The sequence below is a fragment of the Drosophila ficusphila genome, unplaced genomic scaffold (assembly GCF_018152265.1).
Source record: "Drosophila ficusphila isolate 14025-0441.05 unplaced genomic scaffold, ASM1815226v1 contig_712, whole genome shotgun sequence".
Taxonomy (NCBI): domain Eukaryota; kingdom Metazoa; phylum Arthropoda; class Insecta; order Diptera; family Drosophilidae; genus Drosophila; species Drosophila ficusphila.
The window spans coordinates 221,083-242,295 of NW_025064651.1; the positions used below are offsets into that span (position 1 = coordinate 221,083).

The following is a 21,213-nucleotide window of genomic DNA, read 5'->3' on the forward strand; positions in this document are numbered from 1 at the left end:
TCCATTCGGCGTCCATAAAATAGATTCAAAATCAAAATAAACTTAAACAGCTGCCAAGATGGTTGACCATCTGAGCAATAATATCACTCGATTTGTATTTTGTTATTTTTGTTTGGCGCTTTCACTTGCCAGCTTTTTGTGATTTGTACGTCCCCAAATTCGCTGAATTGGAAAAACATATTTTTGATTTCCCGAGTTGGTTTTTATAATTATTTATTACAATTCCAACTAGTTTATTTCTAGTTAATCTGGCATTTTTTCAACCTTATTTAATGGCAGGATATCAAATATTTATTGCTCGTAATTCGAGTTACTGATTTGGGTTTGTTTTCTGGGGGCTTGGCTGGCCCTGCCAGCTGCAATCGAAACATAAACAATATGAGCAATCCAAGGAAGCTCAGTAAATATAATATGAAATGAAAAATGGCCCAAGCATGCAAATTATTAAAAGCAACGAAACAAAATATATTGAATCTCCGACTTGATTCACAGCCACGCAAACAATCGCCGGACCCAAAACGATCCCAAGATTTGTGAGCCTTGCAAAATGTTTCCCCGTCGACACTTTCGATTTTTGCCGCTTTTGAGGAGGGGCAATATCTGCAGTTAAGCTCTTAATTTATTGGTTGTCGTTGCTTTTTCTTTTGTTGCATTTATGTTTCTTAATCATTTTTTGATTAACGTATTCATTGTGGATTCTGTTAACTATAATTTATATGTTTCATTGATAATCGAAAATTTAACTTAATCGTCTTCATTTTTGTATCAATAAATTTGCTTAAGTTTGCAGCGTTTCAATTAATATATATTGAATACGCATTAACCAGTCATGTTTGATATAATGAATGCCAGATTGATAACAAATTGGAACCCCACATGCTATCAAGCACTGACTCACAAACGCCCCCAAATTACTGATTAGGTGAACTGGTATTCCGGAGATTTGATTTTCCCTCGCTTATCAGTTAAATATTTACGTTGCAGCCACGCACCTCGATAAGGTGGAGATGGAATTAGGTAAACATATATGGGGCATTTATACTGGTTTCATAATTTCCATGCGGGGCACTTTACAATTGTTTATTTTAGTATAAATTGGGGACAGTAAAATTTGTAAGGAGATAAGAGAAGGGATTGTATGGGAACAGGGTCAACTAGCAGTGACATAATTGGGTCGAGAATTCGTGTGACTAGAGATTATTAATAATTATTTTTTGATTGATTAATTCTCAGTTTCCTAATACCCAAATCACTTCTTATCTTTACAGAAATCTTTATGTTTGATAAGAACATATTGTGAGAAACTATTTGTCACGAGCTTAAGCAATTTTAGGTGAGATCTTTTTTACATTTCTTTCTGACACTTCGCTGACACCTGCATGTGATTAGAATAATATTACAAAATATTCTTGTACCATATTTTCCGCATCATAGCCTTAAGTTGCTATGCAAATAAACTGCTTTTCAGGCGTAAGCAACTGCGCTATAATCAAATTCAAACAGCTGTGCAGTGAATAATAAGTGAATTCCTTCCGACTAGACTCATTTTTCTCAATCTGTCTTTATCTTGGGCTTCAAAACGTTTGCATAAATAATTGCAATTTATTGCATTTTTAGATAAGTATCGAATTAAGAACGCATTTCTATGAGTTTGTTGGCGTCGCAATATGTTTCGCAGACGATAATATGGAATCAGAGCTTTGTTTATTGCTTTGTGACCATTTCTCGATATCAATTCGTGCATATTTCCATGTAAACTGCGGGACCAGCTGGAAACAAGCTGTTGCGATAAGGAAATAACGCCATTAAAGTTTCCTAAAAAACATTTCCTGACAATATACAAACAAACTGTTGTATTTTACAATTTTAAAGCATTTCAAGAACTTATTCTTTCCGATTAGTTCTTTGGGACAATGTTGTTATTGAAGTACTTGTACTTAAAATTACACTTTATTGTATGGTATCATTTGCGATAAGAAGTTTTGTAAACCGAAACCATGAGGCTCGATGAGTAGTCAAACAACCTTGCTGTTCAGACTTTTCCACACAAACTGTGAAGCGAAATCGATTTCGAATTACAAAATAATACAGAACTGTAAATGGAGGTAATGAAATGGAATTCAACACGAGACGGACGTTTTCATGATGCGTGAAAGTCAACCTCAGCCTTGTGCGGCTAGGAAGCGATATAAATCGCAACAAACAAACAAAGTGAAATGTAAACATCGTAAAAAAAAGCGAATGTGTATGCGAGTACAATAAAATCGAGCTAAACAAGAGCAATTCAATGAGCCACTTTTCATGCTTGCCGCGCCAAACAAGATCGGTTTAAAATGCGAAAAAACGAAAAACATCAAAATAACGCCAATTCGAACTTATCTTAGATGGCGCGCTTTGCTCTTTTATTCCTTTTTTGTTGAGACTTGTATGTGTTTATGTAAAATGCTTCCATGTCAAGTTTGTTGAGCTTTTGTTGGCAAGGTTATTGCACACGAGAAGCGCTCGTAAAAGCAAAAAATAAACATATATAAACCATATATAAACAAACCGCAAAAGAATAAATTTTAAGGTAAAACATGCGATAATTAAATATTTGATATGTCAGCTGGTCGGCAAACTACAAAAGTCGGGGGTTTCGAGAAAAGAGGGTAGGATAGATACATAGATACCCGACAAAGTTCTCAGACCGCACCCTCGAATTATGTGTTAAGTAAAGTGAAACTTCCGCAAATTCCCGGATCAAGAATTATCACAAGTGCCCCCTTCCACAGATCGTGGTTGCAGTGGCACTTATGGCCATCGAAATGCAGTCGCTGCATTTTAATCAAGTGCCAAGACAACACCTCCAATCCCAAGGCGACTCTTTGGCATTCGCCTGGCATTTGCATTTATACGCGATGCATTTTCTTTTGGCCCCTCTCGGAAAAATTCCATGCCGTAAATGGGGAAAACGACGGGAAAGAAAAGAAAAGATAAAGCAAAACTAGACAAGTGTAAACTATTCCATTCACCAGCATTATAGCTAATGGCCATAATGAATATGAATAATTATTCACGCTAATGCCGTGGCTCGAAGGCTCTTCAATATGCAAAACTTATTGTCCGGAAATGGGTAAGGTCTAATCATCTTTGGTGAGGTTTATTCACTCGATTTTCTAGTATATAACTTTGCATTTATTAGATATATTTATGGAACAATCTTCACTTTTCAAATTTATTTGGTTCAACAAAATGCATTCGCTATCAATTCCTCTATAATCCAATTTATATCCATTAGCATTCTGTGCGCTTTTGTCGTTTGACAAGCCGACACCCTGCAAAATGCGTAGTCTAAATTTATTGTAAGCCAAGCTACCAAACAATGGCCTCAGATCCCCTCTGGAACGAGAGAAAGAGAAGGCGCATAGCCCGTATTTCTATCTCGCCCTCGCATACTTAAGTTTATTATCATGTAAAACTTTTGTGCAACAATATGAACAACAAAAGCCTGAAAATCGCTTCTACTGTGCAGCTGTTCAGCCTCCCCCTTTAATCTCCAACCCGGCAATTGTTCTAGTTGATAATTTATTTGAATATTCGGCATAATTATTCCGAAGCGAGCAACAAGAAACAAAAGAGAGAAACCCGTTATATAACGACGATTATTTCACAAGACTCGCAGAGCCCAACTATTATTATGTGTATCTGCAAGATACAAAATTGCACTGAGAATTGGGCAACCAGAACTGCGCGACTTCGGTCCGGCTTGACTTGACATTGAGACTGAGACTGAGATAATGACCAGTTAACCAATAATTTTGTTGTATGACTATGCTATCTGATTGCTGACAAATGAAAAATGATTGTCGCTAATTGAGGTTTGGGTTTAGACGAAAGGAAAGGAACCAGCTTGGTTCTAACTTTAGCCATCGAGGGGAAGATAAATGATTTTGTTCAGCATTCAAGATTGGCCGTTTAAGGCACACACACACACTGGCCAATCGGTTAAAGTCGATTAACTCCATAGCCAAATGAAAGCCCACACCGAACGAGAATGAGGTCGAAATCGAGAACTCGATCTTCTCAACTTCTATAATTTTGTAGTTTGCGCCTCTGGCTCTTCTCTTTGTTTTGAGATCTGATCCCCTGCGATCGTCGTGCGTCTCGAATCAAAAGGCGCATAAATTTCTATGCCTTTGTAAGTCTTAACCGCTCTCCCCGTTTCGAAACAGTAGCGGCATCCATTAATCAAAAGGCACTCCGGTCTAGCCATCGCGAAGATCGCATATTAGTTACACTTTAGCGGGGCGCCCAGAAATCTGATGGCGGGTTATTAGTTCGCCTGAGTTATGATGCAAAGCAGTTGGAGATTGATCGCTTACATGAGGAGTAGCTGGCTGCCAAGTAACTCGAGCTGACATAAGACTCTGGGCTTGGCTGGGTTCAAGGCAATCCAAGACACGGCTTAAGAATAGATTTCCGATGAGGCAAACGGATTGCGAAAAGTGCTTTACTAAGCCGAGATCCATTAACTTCATTCGTACCCATGTGCAAAAGCTTTTTAAAGAGAGATTGGGTCAAATCGATTGGAAGAAAGAGGATTATGAATCATCCAGTTAAATGAATCAGCACACTAATTTAATGATAATAAAATATACGTTCTAATTACCTTTTATGTTTAGTGTGTATCCAAGCAATTAAATTTATCTAAATAGTACTATTAAATAGATATATTATGCTTAAGCGTATGTAAAATGCCAGAACACCATCCAAATAAATAGCTTGTCTTTTGATATAAATCTTTAGCTAAGCTTAAAGCAATTTAAGGAACCCATAAATATAACCACTTTGCATTTATGACTTATTGTAAGTCTGTATTCTTTTGTATGTTGATTTTTTTGCACGATGAATCCTTTTTTTTTTTGCAAGGCCATGAAGAATGGCGGAAAAAATTTGTTTGCATTTCTATTCGACTTTGCGTCAACGCTTCAGAAACGGGGGAGAAATGTCAACAACGCTTCTGCAATTCGTTCGCTCACATTGGCAAATTTATGCAAATTTTTATTTATTAAATAAACACGCAAAGTGCGTGTCATCAGCTGTTACAATAGAGAGGATTGGTTCTGTGTGTTGTGGGTGGCGTGGGATCCATCATGGTTAGTCCGCCTTTTTGGGGCCAACGAACGACAACGACAACGACGAGGACAACGACAACGTCAACGTCAACGTCAACGACAACTACAACGACAATCGCTGGATGTTGATTGGCAATTTGTTGTAGTAACTACACAAGTTTAGCTTAATAGGAGGGGTTCTGTGGGTGCTAATGAACTTGAGGTTACGACTGGAGAAAGGGAGAAAGATGTAGTGTGGGTGCGTCAGAGGAGCGATAATGCGTAAGAAATGGTTATGAAGTCCATAAAATAGATATCTTGATGGTGGTTTTTGTGTGGGGAAATTGGTTTGGGTGTCTGTCAACTAAAACCGACAAGATACTAAACTTAAGGTAGAGTCACCGAACTTTAAAGGTTCTGATAAAATTCAATGGCAACTCAATGTTAAAATAATAAATATGTCTTTAAAGCAATTAATGTTGCTTAAGTACTGGTGTATTGTTATTTTAAGCCTTTTCCTTCAAGTTGCTACCATTATTTTCCAAGGATATTTTCGTATTATATGACATTTCCTCTCCTCTCCACCAAAGTCAACGTTGAAGTTCGCCAACTTCGTCATTAGTCTGTGAAATGCTGTCTGGCCCTCGACAAGTTGTGATTGTTGTGATATCATATAACCACTTTGGGACAAAGTTGCTTTTACTGCCTTCGCCCCAACCTCTATCAATTATAAAAGATACTGCGCCACTGAGCATGAAATTAGCTGCGTGCACCAGACCGCCTATAGTACAAACTCCCCCTCTTCCCTCTTTTCTCTACGCACATGAGACTAGTCGTAAATAACCCTGACTTTCATGACAATTTGCAGTGGTTACACGGCCCGTCATCGCACTCGATATCATTCGAAGGCATTATAGACTCCATTCCATTCCATTCCCTTGTTCTCTCCATATTAATTTATGCATTTTTTTTGTTGATTGTCTTGCGTTACAGTTGACAAGTTTCGCTTGGTCGGTGGTGCTGGTGGTGGAAGTGGTGGGTGTTCCCGGTGGTTGTTGCTGGCACTTTGTTTATGTGGTTCAAGTAGAATAAGTACCACAATTTATTATCTCCTACACGGCAATGCGTTGTAACGCAACGACTTTGATTAATTTTAATAGCCGTGCTAGAACAAGTTGTCTCGATGGCAGTAATTAATAATAATTATTATTTGATTGGTAATTCTGTCTGGCATTTATCTAACCATTGTCTGTGTGTCTTTTTTCCATGTCTTTTTTTGCAGACGTCTTAAGAAATTGCGCAAGAGCAACCTTTTTTGTTTTGGACAAGGTGAGTTGAACTTTGGCAGTCAGACTGTAGTGTCATGTTGCCCGCGAAAGGGAACCTAAAAATAATTAATTGAGTTTTGTCGCGGGGCGGATCGAATGGCCAAAGAAGTTCTTTCGCAAGCACGTGTTTTGAAATCGCAGCATGGGTCAATAATCTCCCATTAGCCTCGAAAAAAGTCTGATTTATCTAGTGCCCCTGCTTCATTTGCTCTAGTAACCTAGTGCTGCGAAGCCGATTGATTGATATGGAATCAGCTCGCAAACAAATTATCGTAAATTCCACCATAAAGCCCACGACGACAAAGAGACGCCAAATGCATAATGCAACCTAAAGTGCAGCTGCCGACGAGAGTTATCAATATGTGCCGCGAAGTAATACTTTTTATAGTGCCGCCACTTGGAGTCAACAAATCGGTGACCCACTTCTGAGTGGGAACGACAACGCGACGCGACTCTCTAATCAGCCAGTAACTTTGCGGCTTGATAAATACATGAAGCGGAGATAGAAAGCAAATAAAACAAAGTATATAAAATAAAGTACAATTACAAATCAGTGCAGTGGCTGACAGAACCTTTCTGCTGGGGAGTGTAATAACCCCGAGTCGAGTTTTCCCAGCTTCCTGTATGCGATAAAAACAATGAATGCACTCCAATATGTGTCAACTTTATTGTCTGCCAACTGAAAGATACTTGTCTCTGTGGCTGCTGTCATTGAGTCCTGGCTTTTGTTCCAGGTCCTTTGCCTTTAACCCACACTCCCTTTAAAGTCTCTGCAAAAAAGTTCTTTCTCCACTATGCCAAGGTATTTTTCTCATTAAAACTTTTCTACTTTATGGGCTCAATACTTTGGCAATATTTTGCTTTTATTAGTGGCCCACTGTCAAGCCGAGTGGAAATTAACTTTTCTATGGACTTAGTGGGTTTAGTGGCGGTTCCTTAAACGGAAATGGGGGAAAGCGTCAACTGGCGGGAAAAATGGAAGGTGTAGGAGCTCTCAACATGAGGTCTTCCCCCCTTCAAAAAAACATATGATAGCTCTTGGTAGCTGACGTCTTTCTATATCTTTCTCTATCCATTATGTTCTATCCAGAGTTGGGTTTGATGTGTTTCTTTTGTTATTCCACACTATTCGCGCGCCTAACCTGTCAAGAATTTCAATGAGTTCGTTTCCCTTTCGGTGGTCAGTCGGTGGTCGGTCTCTCGGCTTAGAACCAAAAACAGACTTGTATAGACGCACAAAAAAAGGAACAAGGTAAAACATCTTGCAAAAACCCAAAACAGAACCTGTTGGCTTAGTCATGTTGTAGCAATCTCAAAGAAAGAAATTGTGTTCCTGAAGTTACCTAACTCGTGTTTATTTATCTTATCTGATAATTTTTGTGTTATGACTTTGCTGAACAATACTTTTGTTTTACCAAATTTTAGGTTTTTTATTATTATATGAATTTATGATAATGACTTCTGACTCGAAGTCAAGTTTTTATGATTTATAATAAACTCATATTGATAAAAAATTGATTAAAAATTGCTCAATAAATATTTTGCATTTATATTTTTATATCAACTTTTGCAACATGTTTAATCAAACGGGACTTAATTTTCCACTTGATTAGTGGCTTAAAGACTTTGATTAATCTGCAGACTTTGATCTGCCCACTTTTTAGCTTCAGCAACTCAAAGTGAAATTTTTGGCGCCCCCTCTTCACAAACTTGTTATCCAAATGGGTGACTTAGCTAAGCTAAGCTAAAAATAAAAAAACGATTTTACCTTATAAAGCTAATTGTTATTTAGTGCGACTGGCAGAGCCACCAACACCTGAAGTTTTGGACTCGCCTCATGAATAATCAAATGATGAGGCACCGGTGCATATTCATGATCAGATTTAGTTCAGGTTCATCTGACTTTATTACGTCACACACGCTCTTCGACACTTTGCTGATGAGAAAAGTTGTTGACATCAGAGTAAGTGAGCTTGGCCACCTAATCGATTTGCCCTTTTGTAAGGAGTTGCGGTTCCCTGCGTCCATCAAAGGAGATTTTTTTGTTTTTTTTTTCACTTTTTTTGTTGGGCAAAGTTTTATGAGCCAATTACATGCAACACTGGGCACAAGAACACAACATTCGAGCGCTGAAATATCACATCCATCACATGCTAAGCTCGCATCATGTAGCAACTATTATGTGAATGCGATTCGGCTCTGCCCCTCGTCCTTCCTTCTCCTTCAACCTCCTTCTGGCCCTCAACGCATACACGCCACATAAGAGCCGAGGAGCGAGGCAACCTATGAGTATCGTCGTCTATCATTAAACTGTCGTAAATCACAAGTAATTGACATTATACAACAGCCAAGCGCGACGGATCGGTCAAACGATCAGCAGACTGGCAGGCAAGCATGCAGGCAAATAAGCAGCAATTACCCCAAGACAACAAACATTTTACTCGAAATACACGTAGCAACAATTAAGCGAAAGATATCACATGGAAGTGGTCATTGAGACAAGTTCTGAGATAACGAAGCCGAGATGCTCTACAAGTTATCACCTCGTTAGATAAAAAAGTAAACCAAGGAAAACGGTTGGAATGTAATGCAAACCATAGTCTTACCCAAATAAAAACTTTAGTTATACACAAACTTAAATACAGAACAAAAATGGTTTTGAATTTTGAAATAAAACCAGTTCATGAGTGTTCGTTAACCCCCGAAAAACCTCAAGCTCACCCATTTTGTTCCCACAAATTAATGCGAATCCACATGAGACGATCTAAGGCGATAAGAACCCATTTGAAAAACAGTTCGACGTTTGCCTCCCACCTGCCCGTCAGTCTCTCGATCAATTGGCATAGATCTCTTGAGATTGTAATGCTCGAATAAAATGCACAATTGAAATGCAGCGAAACAATGAAGGAATATATATTTAGACTGACACACTAAGCGAAAGGCAGACAGCCAGAATCGTAACAAACCCAAAAGCCTCCCTTTTGCCCACCAACCACCCAACACAACCCACTTTTCTCAGAAGATTACGAAATCCGTTGGCGAATGCTGTGAATGCGCCACGCGTAATTCTATATAGAACAGATGATGCCGTCTTCGCGTCACTCGAGGAGATTAGATAAGGCGGAGGCAGCGAGTATAAATAAATCAAGATATATACCTTTTGCATGCAATGAATTGTTAGCTAATAGCTGCAAAAATGACGTTGCAGTTGCATTTGAAGGTCTTGAGTGGCAAGTGGTCAAGGCTTTCGGTTCTCGAGTCATGACTGGTTAAAAACTACATAAAAACCCACAAATATATGCGTCGTTTACTTTTTCAATAAAGTTATGTTTTGTTTATTATTATTGCTTGGTTAACAAACAGGAAATTGCAAATCAAGGCTTGGAAAGTAACGCTACATGCTATCAAGTGTTTGCAAACAAAACGCGCAAAACATACTGAATTACTAATAAGCTATAACGTTTACTTTATATATAAAGAGCTTATCGGGTATTGTATTTAACCAATTGGACATTCTCTTTCCGCTTAATCACTAACTTCTGTATAAAATAATTTTTTATATTTAAAGTTTCATTGGTTACCACAAACGAATCTTAATGAATCTTTATTCCATTCCTTCTCAATTACAATCTATGCTAATTTTAAAATTTTATACGCTTCAGCAAGTTCTAATGACTCCCAACTCAAACTCGAAATTATTCCTCATTTTATGGATTTTAGCAAGAAAGTCGTCGGAGCATTTGTCGAGTAGCCTAGAGGAGCTATAAAAAATTACTGGAGTTTTACATAGACGTCTTCTTTTTTATTGCTGCGAAGGAGTTTTGTGGTACAGCTGTTCGAGGTTCGACGCTGGTCAGGAATGTAATTACATTGCGCATTAAAATTAAGCAACATAAACTACACACAGCAGCATAAACAAGCTAAAGCAGAACTAATTAACATTCCCCTTGCTTTCATTGGGATCTAATGGAGTTGTGCAGCATGTGACGGCCAGAGTGCAGATCTTCAGAGGGGGCTACAAAAATATAAAATCATGTTTTAAAATTCCATGAGCGAAGGCCTACAAAACTGGGTATCCATATAAAAGAAGGGTTTCGTCCGTAATTAAATCAAACATACAGAGCTAAACAGTAATCGTAAAAAATATTAATATGTACATTTTAATGGAAACATGAAACAAAAAAAGTGTTTTACATACCATTTCCTGGCGCAATTTAATGATAATAGTAATTGCTGCCATTACGAAACTTTGGGGGAAACCGAACCCCCTTTTATTTTCACCCATGTACGCCACTGTACTGGTGGTCATTTCATTTACGGTCTAAAATGATGGGGGCAGAACTGCAGTCAAAACTCCGTTCGTCACGCTTTAACGGCTTTCAGTACTAGAGTTTACGAACTCCCCTCGAGTTGACTGGAATTTGTTCCAAATAGAACTCCCTGGTTCCACTTTGGGATGGATGGAATCCGAATTGTTCTCCCCTATTTTATTGTTATTTCTCTTCTGCTTCATTTGTTCTATTTTATTCCATGTTATTTTGTTCTATTGTCTATCGGAAGTTGTGCTTGTTGTTAATTTATGCGTTTTTTGTGGAAGTCTCCCACCTCCGCTGAACTGACAGGAAATGCAATTAGTTTGAGGGGGTTCTCTGCATTTGGAAATCTTTTTTGTCAGTGTTTTGTGGAGTGTCATAAATTGGCGGCGGTTTTGTTTATGTTTCTGCTTCGGCTGTTGATGGTACTGCTGTGTGTGGCCCCTCTGAGTTTCTTTTTGACCCACATGCTGTTTAAGTTCTTTTTGAATGCAAATGTGTTTCCAGCCCCTCAAGCCACTTTATGGCATTTTTGACAAATTTGTTGAAAATTTACAACTTGACTACTGCCGATAGATGGAAGTGTTGTCTACATTTTCGAAGAAATTTAAGAACCAGATGGTGTTTCACCAAAAGGAAGTTATTAATATAGTGAATCAATTTGAAGAAGCTGAGGAGTTTTCTGCAGTAAAAATGGATGCTGTTAAAAGTTGTTGAGTGCTAAACAGTAAAGTACAAAAATATACAATTTGCAATTACTTTTGTTAAAAGCTTTACCATGTTAATTAAGATGTTTGCTGATTTTTTTCACTATTTGCCGTGTTACTTCTCAATCAATTTCAGTTTTTATGTGCAAAACTTCTCTGCAATTCCCTGATTCCTCCTTAGTGTTAAGCATTTTCGTTCGCATTTTGCTTCTAAAAATACACAACTTTTTACTTACGTGCCGCTTAAGCAATGCTAGGAATTGGCGCGTGAAAATTGTTTCGTTTGATGAAAAAATAAAATACAATTGGAAAGCAGTTCAAACAGACAGAAAAAAGCGCTAATTAGCGAACAGAAACAAAAGCAATCTCGCAGCAGACAACAAAATGCAATATCAGCAGTTCGAAGATGCATCTATCCAATAAGAAAATTTCACTGGGAAAATTATAAAACGTGCACACATCGCCAATATCGATTTCACTGTGAAAATAGGAAAGCAAGAAAAACAAAACCGGCGGAGTCGGCGGCGGGCAGGAAAAACAGTGGAAAACCCGAAACTCGTTCGCGCAGGCGCTTTTCATTTTCAATCGAATGACAATTTCGACGCCAGGGGGCGCCACTCCACACTCACAGCACCCAGCGAAGTGTTCCCATTAATCGTTCGTTATAAAATCTAGATCGCATACATCTCCTCCTCCTTCTGTTATGAACGATGATCGTTCATTATCGTCGGGTTACGTGTTCGGGCACAAACGAAAATTCTCATAAATTCTTAACACCGTGGGGAATGCGAATTCCTTTCTCCACCTCGTTTTCATCCCCATCCTCTCTAGACCAGCATACATAACTTGGTCACTGGGTCGGTCTCGATGGCGTCTGGCTAAGTTTATGTGTGGGGATCGAATCGCCGATCTTTTGTGGGCCACCGCACGATCCTAACTCTTCCCTGCTGATTTCGCGGCTCCGGTATTTATTTACTTAGACATCAGGTAACCCCACGTTGTTTACTAATTTCTGCCCCCCTAGGAAAATCACGTCCGCCCGAGATTCGTATCTATTTATGCATATTTAGATGCTTCTGCTCTTAGTCAATGCCTCTTTCGGTAGAATTTTCTTAGTGCTTGGGAAATTTATTCTGATAATTGGGAAACATTTGCTTGTGGTTAACAGGTGGCGGTTTCTAAGTGGGCTAATTGCAGTGTAAGGAAATTGCAGAGGAAATTTGAAATTACTAAGAACAAAATGTCTAAAGAATGTGGTTCTGGTTACATAAATAAATCCATAACACCCCAATTTGTTTAAGATACGCTGCTATTATTTAAAGCACATCTGTTAGACATCCTGTTAGACTTTCCAATTTATTTAAATAGAAACTTAACTAAAGCGATCAGTGATCAAAAAAACGATCCGCTAACCACCCATATTTGCATCTCATTGCAATTACAAATGCAAAATGTATGCGCTGCTCCGCCAATTCAGCCGTATCTCAACCAAACTCAACCCCGATGACCTACAAAAGAAAAGGTTTATGGACAAACGAGATCTCGGCTTCTAGCCGAAATGCCGAACCAGACAATTATGCATGCCCTGTCCAAAGATACGAAAGTTTTACGAGTATAATCAGGCGCAGAGCGAAACTTATCGTAGGTCAGAGCCAGTGAATCGAGCCGAAAGCAGGCATTTCGTTAGATGGCCAGCAAGATAGATGGATAGTTTGGTTCGGGGTATTGGCTGAAATGATTCAATGATTGCCAATGGTCGGCGGAGCAGCGACAACGGACAGAGGAAAAAAAATTGCTGCTGGCACAATGAAGCGAGCTCCTTGTTCGAAATTGGACTTGGTCTTCGAGTGGACTGGATGGAATGGGGATGGGGATGGGGATTTGGGCTCTGCTCCACTATGATTAAGCAGCGGCTTCGTCGATTCGATGATGTCGAGGTGCTGGTCAATGGTCAGCAGCAGTAATAAAAACAAAAACACTGAAATTGATTGGCCATGGCTGTGGCTGCAGGCAGTGGTTAAATCAAAAGCTTCCACTTTTTTTTCAGCTCCAATTTTTTTTTGGCTTTGTTTTTCCCCAACTCGATCTTGTCTATTATATATTAAAGAGCTGATTTTGTTGTTATGACAACGAAAAAAAGAAACTGGAGGCAATTGATAGGAAATTGGGTTGAGCCGGCTTGGTTCGATGACTCGGCTTCACTGATGCAACTGCATCTTGATTAAAGTCACGGCTCGTCTTGGTAATTAATGCAACTCCGCCTGGCTGCGAATGATGCAAGCCCGGCTGATTGACAATGTCAGTTAATATTTAATTGATTGCCTCGCGCCAGTGCATCAATCAATCAAATGCAATTGAATTGCTAAGGAAATGGGCGTGGCTGTTAAGTGCGTCGGTTGTCCGTTCGATTGAAAATGAAAAGTGAAAACATTTGTCGCAATCGCTGGAAAGTTGCTGTTTGATTGGTGGCGGATACAAGTCAGGGAAATCACTTTAAACGGGCGCGAATCTCTCGTCTTTAGCTATCTGTGAGATACTTTTCGACGGCGCGATACAGACACTGACAGCTGTCAGCCCGTTTCCTTGCAAGTGACCAGAAAACACAAATTTATTGCATGCCAAAATGAAGACAAAAGCAAAAAGAACCAAACAACTTGGGCAGAAATACGCACAGGTACTTATAAATAGCCAAGACGACCCTGGCTGCCCTTAAAATGCCGGCATTTCGCTCTGGTTAGTTTCTTGGATGTTTTTAAGTTATGCGGCCAGACAGCTCGGCAGCATTTGGACAGCATCAGGGAGACTAAATCAAGATACAAGATGCAACCAAACAGGAAATGGGCGGAAGTCCATCTCTGAACGGGTTAATCGATAGAAAGTGGCTGGGAAATGGTTTCCTAATCAGTTCACTGACGGAAATGGCAAATTCTTTTCAATGGGAAAGAAAAGCAAACAGTGCAGTCTTGTATTTTTTAAGTTGTATCTTTAAATAATTATTAAATTGTGTAAAGAACTTAAAGCAATCTTACTTATACAAATTTAAATTTCCTTCTCATTTCAGGTAAGCAAAACTGGCAAATATAAATTACGGCAAATGGTAAAATAATAAGATATGCTGTAAGTGATAATCAAGTATTTAGCTTATTGGGTGCCACGTGACCTAAAAAACTCAACTACTTACGCTTTTCACCTAACGAAGGGTCCAACAATGCTCCATTAATTCCCTGCTTGGCATCCATAAGAAATTCGAAGACGACCCTCGGTGGAGTAGCTCGAATGTAACCAAATTACCCGTGCATAAAAAAGAATTGTGGCCATACATAAAAACGTAGAATCAAGCGCTTCCAGTTTTTAATTAAAAAACCAGACTTGCCAGAGCCGAGGAACTCAGCTCCCCAGAAGTTTTTCCAGCTCTACTGTCTTGAGTATTAATTAACAACTTCCTCTCGGGTTTCTACGATCTCTTGTCTTTTCGTGTTTTTATTGCCATGCGAATGGTAATAATAATTATTATTCTTTTTTTTTCCTTCTTCCTTTGCCGAAAAAAAACGGTTTGTTTAATATTCTGTGGGCACATTTGACCCAAATCAAGCGGTTGCCGACAGCACTGACCCATTTGGTGGAAAGAATGAGAAATAGTTTTATGTGCATACTAAATCACGATTCGGTGGTTTTCATTATACGATTTGTATGAATAAACAGCGAAATGTGTTGCAAAATGTATGCAAAACGATTTCATGCAAAATATTTTTTTGTTTACTTAAAATTATATCTGGTTTTGTTAGGAAAGATAGATAAAAATAATTTTGGTAAATTATTTTATAAATGTAACTAAAAATATGTCGATAAACTTGGCCTTGCAACTTTCCTTCGAGACGACATCTCCAACATGTTTATAACAAATTAGCCAGTTAAATAATATGTCTCCTAAATTACCTATCGTGATGCGAACAAGTGAAAGTGCCGAATTGCACATGGCATTTGTCTAACCGTGCAACGTTGCGTATGCGTAATATTTGTCAAAATCAAATGCCGCGAAAAAATATCAGAAGAGAAAACATGAAAACAAGATCCAAAACCAAATTGTTGGCAATTTATGTGCAGAGCCTAACGGGTAATTATTATTTACGCATTTATTGGTGCATGAAAATGTAAATTGCGACAAGATCACGAAAGGAGTTGTAGTAGTACCACCAGCAACAACAACTACAACCTGAACAACCAAGTTTGGTCAGCAAAGAAGCGACAACGAACTCAAGTGCATTAACCTTAAAAATCTTTAGCCACTTTAGTGCAACGCCAACACCAACAACACTAACGAAAACAAAAACAATAACAAAAACAAGCGAGAGGCATGCGTTTGGCGACAACAACAACAACAACAGCAGCAGCAAAAACAACAAGGAGAGTAACAACAAGTTGTTAGTCCGCTGGACCATGATCTTCAAAAACCTGCAATCGAAGAGTGCTGGCCATGTGAAAGAAGCCAAAGCCTCCGAAGCCAGTTTAGCAAGTTTCGGACGCCAGGAGTTCAGGTCTTCGGCTTTGGCCATCGCAACTTGTTAGGGATTTTAGCAGAGCCTCTCAAGTACAATTAGTAAAACTTTTCGCTGATTCGAAAACTTCAAAAAAAGGTTTCTCCTCCGCTGATTGACAACATCCTAATGAATTTTTCCCCACAGTTTGACAGACTTTGACTCTCATTAAGTATTTTGTCGCTCAATCAATATACTCGTGTATAGACCTTTAACTTGCACTTTCAGTTGGTGGAAATTTGGTTTTATTGAAATGCTGCCAGACATTTCCCGACTCATTTACTTTCCATTTTCGTTCAGCTTTTCATTGGTTTCGTTTGTAGTTTATTCCGCTTTAAATGTTCCAGCGGCAAAGAGTTGACAGACCTTGACTTTTAGTCTCTTCAATGGATTTGCCCGGTCCTCTATATGTATACTTCCACTTTCCGACTGTTTTTTCCTACCCAAAGAAAAGCCTTTCAAATGGAAATTTTGTGACATTTCTTATTTACGAGTTTTCTCATATTTCTTTTGTGACTTGACTTTGTCGGTGCGGTGAGCTTTTCTGATGATGCTGCACTGCGTTGAGTGGCCCGACGCTTAAAAATGATATATGGCCTGAGTTTACCCTAAATGCGATGAATAGTTTGCATGCATAATTCGTCACTTTCGGGAGTTGTATAACGGATAGCTAATCTCCAGTTCCATAACAGTAACAATTGCAGCCCAACACTTTGGACTGTGCCAAGTTATTATTTGTTTCTTTAATATTTATTTACTTGTTGCCACACAGCGATGATCTGTGCAAAATTTAAACAGCTTTACGGACGTGTTTTAATTACAACTTTGACATTACTTGTACATTCGAGAATTGCATGTCTAATTGCTTTGCGCTTCGCGGAGTTTTCGGTTGTTTAAACCTTGTTTTGGTTTCATGACGATTGCCAATTTTTCATTGTTCGAAAGATGTAAGATGAACGAAAAACTGAAACCCAAACTGCAACTGGAACTGCAAAGGCAAAATTGACTAAAGCGAGTGAATGGATTTGCTACAGCCTTGGCTAACAAACAAATGAGAAACAAAAGCAAACTCGGAGGCAGCTTTTTTGAGTTGAGTTTTTTTTTGTTTAGCTGGAGTTCGGCGGTTGGTCATCGGAATCGGAATGGCAATCGTTATCGTTGGTCCGGTGCATGCCAGGTGCGAGTTATGCAATAGAAATAGCCGTAGCAAAGTTCAAGAAATTGGCACGGGCTTGACTCACTCGAAAAAGTGGGTCAAGTTTTTAATGATTCTCCCCGCGCACACGAAAAACGTAAACAAAGAAATTCGACTGTTCTCTTGCTTGTTACATAAAAACCTTGCCCAGCCTCAACGAAAACTCTTGAAACGGTCCAGATTTAAATAAAATTTAGCCATAAAAACCGCGATATAAAAGCGCATTTAATGGCCGCAGGCGTGTATAGTATATATATAACAACCGAAAGAAAACTGATCAGAAACAATGGATTCGGGAGGCTTAAAATAAAATCCCCGTAAAAGCATTTTTATTTTGTCCCTGAATGTTTGAGCACATGAGCTTGCCGCCTTGAAGAGTGCAATAAACAACACTCCGAAATAGTTTTTCGTGTGGGATTTGGCTCAGGTGCAGCACTCGAAAAGATGCTATTCCACCCAAGCGAGAAAAAACCACCCACCACTCTACATAAATGTGCAGTGAATGGGCTTAGTGCAAGCCATGCAATTTGTGGCTTCTACTTTGGCTGAGTTCGTTACGGATTCTCGTCACGTAATCGATGCCTTTGGAGCCCAACTTGATGGGTCTCGTTTATTTGCAACAGCACTCAGTTGGATTCTGGAAACAAAACTAGTTCGCTTCGATCGTCAATGGCGGAGGAATAGGAATCCGGACCAGATGCCATCACTAAATACCCCTCTTCACATCCACGCGACAAGCGGTTCGGTTCAGTGAACCTCTGAATTTGGCATTATAAACAAAAGCCGACACACAAGATATTGTTTGTCATCCAACGTGTATTTGCTTTATTTTTTCGAAAATGTAATAAAGCAAAGCACAAGCTGTGAAAATTAGCAATAAAAATACGAAGACCAAATAAATACTATTAAATTTGGTCGATTGATGTGTTTATCTTCATAACGAACTGTCGGTCGGCAAACAAATAAAACAAAAACAAAGTGAAAACTGGTTCAATTCTTCGGACTTTTGGGAACTCTTGAGCTCCAATTCCCGCTGAGCTCACATATATCCCCATTCTCAAGCGATGAGGGTAATCATGATTGTCGATTAAAGATCGCCGACCACTTGATAATTTTATTAGAAGACTTTTGCGCAACCCCTAATTAGTTTTTTATTCAAATTTAAAAAATTTTTTCCCTCTCTTTGTCGGCTCGTCATTTTTGCGAGTTCATTTCACATGCCAAGTGGGAGAATTTTGACCCAATTTCGACAGGCATTCTCTCGAATTTCTTTTCGGTCTGTCTGTCTTTTTTGGGTAGCAGCGAAAATAGTTAGCCCACCAATTTTGTGTTAAAAATAGTTCCACGGCAATCAAGGCTAGTCCCAGAAATTCCCAATCAATTTTCAAGGCAATTGTGGATCATTTGTCTCTGGCCCTCATATGAAATCGAAAGCAATTTCACTTTGACGCCTAATTGTCAAAAACCTGACAAACAACTGTCAGTCAATCAAATGTCAATTGTTTCTGCTTGTGGTTTGCTTTTTTCTCTATTCGTTTCGTTTAGTCTTTGCCTTTTCCAGTAAGTTGTTACTGCAAGAATAGGAGACCGAAGAGAAATAGGGCTAAAATCTGTAAGTGAGCTAGTTTAAAGGCGGGTAAGTCGAGCTGGTTAACTAATCGACCACAAAAGCAAGTGGCAGAGTAAATATCATTAACAGATAGGTAGTAAAAAGGTTGAAGATACATAGCTTATTTACTGACATATCAATGACTGAAATTGGATTGCACATCGTGAGGGAAAAGGAAAAATAAAATAAATAGAGATTGATGAGAAAATCAATAAATTAATTAAGGAACACAGGTACTAAAATATAAAAGGCCTACTTTGCCCGTTTCAGAATTAATTGAACTTGTCGATGGCATTGCTCACACAATCTCTCCTTGCTTTTTATATAACAATTGTCGCGCAAACGGTCTGGGTCATAAAGAAACTACAATATGGTTAATTGTGTTGATCGTGCCTTCGCTGTGGCACTTGTGTATGTTGCCTTTGATAATTGCTTCAATTATTTTCATATTATTAAATGGTAAAATGCTTTTTGTTCGCATCTCTCACAAATTATGGACGAGTACTGCCGCTGTTTCCTTCATCTATACGTCTCGTCTCGACTCGATCTCATCATAATCATCGCCATGGCAGTAGCCACATCAATTCATTACGCCGTCTTGGAATCAGGCCTGAAATGGGATGGTGAAGGCAAAAAGGGGGCTTGAGCCATGAAAAACTCTCGTCTCGCTTTGGCAAAGTGTGCTCATGTTCATTAACGCCAAAGTTGAGGCAATTGTCGCTAGTCGTCAACGTCGCCGCTCGTCGCTCGTCGCTTTTTCCTGGCCCCTCTGTCTCTCTGCTGTAATCTGAGTGTGGTTCGGTGTCTCCACCACCACCACCACTACCACCACCACCACCGCTTTGCACCACCCAAAAGACCCACCAGCTGAGCCACCAGCAATTGCTCGTGTGTTCCATGGCTCATTGTAAAGCACCAACACCCGATTGCCCCTCGCATCCAAAAAGTAAACTAAACACACACCCGTATTCGAATACCCGTAGTTTGTAGTTGCTGGCTTTTGGTTTTGGTTGCTTTGGTTTTGTCAGCTGTCAGCAGATTTTTCTCCGCTTTCTGTATGGAAAGTGTGACATTTTGATTAGTTGATTTTTTTCCTTCACATTTTGTTTTCTTTTCTTTTCTTACGAGCTGCCCTGAGGCCTTTGTGATTGAACTTGAGGCGGTCTGGTGGGTTAATGAACATCAAGGTTGCGCAGACCATTAACCGAGAATTGAATAAGTGGCAAAGATTCTGTTTTGGGTGTCGTTAAATTGTGCTGAGAGCATATGGCAATGTGGCTGAAGTAATTATGGGTCTGTTGTAAAAAGGGCAATTAAAGAGGTGCTGTAAGTGCTGGTTTTTCAATTAAAGCTCTAAAGTTGTGTTGTAATTCATTTACAAGGCTTAATTTTAACCATTTGTTTACAAGAAGTTGTGTAGTTTTTTCAAAGAAGGTATGTCTGTACACAATCCCCAAAGAAAAAGTTTCAAGTTTCCTCTCGAACGTCCACTTATCAATCAAAGTCGAAAGGTTACTGGGGATTTTGATCTCCGCCCGATTTCCCCGTTTGCAGCGGCTCACTCTCATCATTGTTAACTCTATTTTGAAAACAAATAATCCCCCGTGGCTAATTTCGATTCAGATTGTAACAGTTTCACTTCGCTTCCTGCATTTTCCATCTCGACGTCGACAGACCCATTAACCAAAATCTACAATGCGCTTGCAGCTGTTACACACAGATACTTGGATGGATGTTTATTACTCAATCTGGGATTGCATTCGAAGACTTCCGCGACGAGCTACGAAAATCAACATCGAAATGCATCTACATTTGTGCGCTTATTTCTTTTGTATTTTTTATTTGCATTCCCCCTTTTGCACTGGTGTTGTTGTATTTGTATTTGGGTAAAGAGAAATGCAGTCAACTGTCAAATGAGCGAGCTGAGAGAAAAGTGGAGGAAAACACACGGCTAATTGTCATTTTCCGACAACAAAAGCGACAACTCCACTCCACTTTGTTCCACCCAAAAACGGGCAGTTGGCCACTTGAAGCGATTTCACGATTGCACCGCCTGGCGAGCGAGCCTCTTTGTTATTTGCTGGCCAACACAGTTGGGTCCAATAAAGCATAATGCACGGAAAACATGGGCAATAAAATCCGTTAACCCGCTGCACTTGTTTTGCCGCCTGTTACCGCCAGTTCCGATCCCCAAGCCCCAAAAGAGCTCCCCATTTCGCCCTATTGTCTTTGTGCAGTCGATAGGCAGTCAAAAGTGTTTCTAGAACGGAAGTTATTAAAATGGTTATTGTTTTTTGTTGCTGTTGCTATCGGTTTTTCTACCACTGAACAACCAACACCCTCGATTGGAGGTTACGGCTGGGGAGCTCTTTCGATTTAAGCAGTGCATTGACCACCATTACATTACATTACACATACGCAGCGTTGGCCCTT

At 39.3% G+C, this 21,213-nt stretch overlaps 1 protein-coding gene across 6 annotated transcripts in view; it reads left to right on the plus strand.

The window, feature by feature from the left end:
- Window positions 1-21,213, plus strand: part of LOC108090038 (dual specificity tyrosine-phosphorylation-regulated kinase 2) — a 51,513-nt gene that overhangs the window by 10,897 nt on the left and 19,403 nt on the right. For 3 of the 6 annotated variants that reach the window (XM_017188534.2, XM_017188532.2, XM_017188535.2), the window contains 2 exons: window positions 1,269-1,333; window positions 6,376-6,422. The exons of 1 other annotated variant lie outside the window; for it this stretch is intronic. The gene's annotated coding sequence lies outside the window, so the exon portion shown is untranslated. The remainder of the gene's footprint in view (window positions 1-1,268; window positions 1,334-6,375; window positions 6,423-21,213) is intronic. 2 more of the 6 variants (XM_017188533.2, XM_017188536.2) reach the window with 2 other exon arrangements.